Source organism: Nanorana parkeri, unplaced genomic scaffold (assembly GCF_000935625.1).
Source record: "Nanorana parkeri isolate BGI_ZX_2015 unplaced genomic scaffold, ASM93562v1 scaffold3474, whole genome shotgun sequence".
Lineage (NCBI taxonomy): Eukaryota > Metazoa > Chordata > Amphibia > Anura > Dicroglossidae > Nanorana > Nanorana parkeri.
Window position 1 is genome coordinate 48,946 of NW_017309742.1, and position 244 is coordinate 49,189.

The window sequence follows — 244 nt, forward strand, 5'->3', positions numbered from 1 at the left end:
CATACAGCCCAATAGGAAAAAGTTGTGCGATGTCGCGCGACTAGTCGCGCAATATCGCTCAAAATCGCGCAATTTTCATGTTGCACAGTGTGAATGGGGCCTAAATCTGTTGGGTCTTCTTGGAAAATATTCCTTCCAGGCTTACTGTACTTAGATCCTTTTGCAAACAAAAACCTCACCTGGTTTTCATGTGAAGTCATCTCTTTGTCACTTTTACTGTCATTGTCACAGTGGCTCTTGTCAT